Consider the following 2,709-nt stretch of genomic DNA (forward strand, 5'->3'; position numbering starts at 1 on the left):
ATCATTAGCCATCAGGGAAATTCAAATCAAAACCACACTAAGATACCACCTTACGCCAGTTAGAATGGCAAAAATCAACAAGGCAGGAAACAGCAATTGCTGGAGAGGATATGGAGAAAGGGGATCCCTCCTACATTGTTGGTGGGAATGCAGGTTGGTGTAGCCACTCTGGAAAACAGTGTGGAGGTCCCTTAAAAAGTTAAAAATTGAGCTACCCTATGACCCAGCCATTGCACTACTGGGTATTTACCCCAAAGATACAGACATAGTGAAGAGAAGGGCCATATGCACCCCAATGTTCATAGCAGCATTGTCCACAATAGCTAAATTGTGGAAGGAACCGAGATGCCCTTCAACAGATGACTGGATTAAGAAGTTGTGGTCCATATATACAATGGAATATTACTCAGCCATCAAAAAGAACGATTTCTCAACATTTGCTGCAACATGGACGGCACTGGAGGAGATAATGCTAAGTGAAATACGTCAAGCAGAGAAGGACAATTACCATATGGTTTCTCTCATCTATGGAACATAAGAACTAGGAAGATCGGTAGGAGAAGAAAAGGATAAAGAAGGGGGTAATCAGAAGGGGGAATGAAGCATGAGAGACTATGGACTCTGAGAAACAAACTGAAGGCTTCAGAGGGGAGGGGGGTGGGGGAATGGGATAGGCTGGTGATGGGTATTAAGGAGTATTGCATGGTGCACTGGGTGTTATACGCAACTAATGAATCATCGAACTTTACATCAAAAATGAGGGATGTACCGTATGGTGACTAACATAATATAATAAAAAAATATTATTATAAAAAAGTAAAATAAATAAAAAATAAAAAAATAAAGGCATAAAGAATCAGTGCAAGAAGAATCTCAAATCATAGTTTAAAATATAAAAAATTGGTATATAATTTCCTATTGCTGTTGGAACAAATTACAACAGACCTAATGGCTTAAAACAATGCAAATTCATTACCTTACAGTTCTGGAGGTATTCACAAGTCTAAACTAGGCCATTAGGGCTATTTCCTTCTGGAGGTTCTTGGAAACAGTGTGTTTTATTGTGTTTTCAGCTTCTAGAATCACCTGTTACCTTAATTCGTGGCTCCTTCCTCCACCTTTAAAGCCATCTCTCCTTTCTGACATTCTGCACTCTTGTCATTACCTTGGCTCACCAAAATAATCCAGGATAATGTCCCCATGTCAAGATCCTTAACTTAATTACATCTGCAAGATAACATATTCACAGATTCTAGGGATTAGGATGTGGACAACCTTAAGAGGAGGCATTGTTCAGCCTGCCCCAGAGAGAATGATGGAGTAGAAAGAGATGAATGATAGAGTCAGGAGATATAACATGAAAATCATAGTAGTTTCCATTAAAGACAAAAAACAAAACCAAACCCACAAGAAGGATGAAAAATTATTTAAATCTATAATAATAATAATAAAATACCTAAATTGAAGAAATCTTGAACTTGCAGATTTAAATGACTTGATGAGTTCAAAGAAGACATCTAGGCATATTCTGGTATAATTTTCAAGCTCTTAGGATAAAGGAAAAATCAAGACTTTGAACAAACAGCAATGTTTTTAAAAAGACTTTATTTATTTGAGAGAGAGTGAGAGAGAGAGCACAAGCAGGGGAGAGGGAGAAGCAGGCTCCCTGCCGAGCAAGGAGCTTGACACGGGGCTCCATCCCAGGATCCCAGGATCATGACCTGAGCTGAAAGCAGACGCTTAATGACTGAGCCACCCAGGCATCCCCAATTTGTAGAATTTTTGAAAAAGAAATTTCTAGATTGTATGGCAATATTTTTTTTAAAAAGATTTATTTATTTGAGAGAGAGAGAGAGAGAGAGAGAAACAGAGAGTTGGGGGGAGGGGCAGAGGGAGAGGGAGAGAGAATCTCAAGTAGACTCTGGGCTGAGCATGGAGCCCAATGCCAGGCTCGATCTCATAACCCTAAGATCATGACCTGAGCCGAAACCAAGAGTCAGATGCGGGGCGCCTGGGTGGCTCAGTCGTTAAGTGTCTGCCTTCGGCTCAGGGCATGATCCCGGATATCTGGGATTGAGCCCCACGTCAGGCTCTTCTGCTGGGAGCCTACTTCTTCCTCTCCCACTCCCCCTGCTTGTGTTCCCTCTCTCACTGGCTGTCTCTATCTCTGTCAAATAAATAAATAAAAACTTTAAAAAAAAAAAAAGAGTTGCTCAACCAACTGCGCCACTGAAAGCACCCCATCATGGCAACATTTGAATGTAAACTGTAAACGAGTGGGATGGCTAGCATTAAAACATTCTAAACTACTTGATCCTCCTGACAGAGGTTGACAAACTACAGTACTTGGACTAAACCTCTCTTGCCTCCTATTTTCTTTTATTTTGAGACAATAGAAATGTATTCTCTCACAGTTTGGGAGTCTAGAAATCCAAAATGGTGGAGTTGGCAGGGCTCTCATCCCTCAGGAGTTTCTAGGGAAGAATTCTTCCTGGCCTCTTCTTAGACCCTGGTGGTTTCCAGCAATTCCTGGTGCTGCTCGGCTTCAGCAGCATCACTGTAATTTCTGCCTCTGCCTACACATGGCCATCTTCTCTGTGTGTTTGTTCGTATCTCTTCATGGCCTTTTAATAGGAACACCAGTCGTTAGATTTATGGTCCATCCCAATCCAGTATGGCTTCACCTTAGCTAGATTATATCTGTACAAA

The sequence above is a fragment of the Ursus maritimus genome, unplaced genomic scaffold (assembly GCF_017311325.1).
Source record: "Ursus maritimus isolate PB19 unplaced genomic scaffold, ASM1731132v1 scaffold_29, whole genome shotgun sequence".
NCBI lineage: Eukaryota > Metazoa > Chordata > Mammalia > Carnivora > Ursidae > Ursus > Ursus maritimus.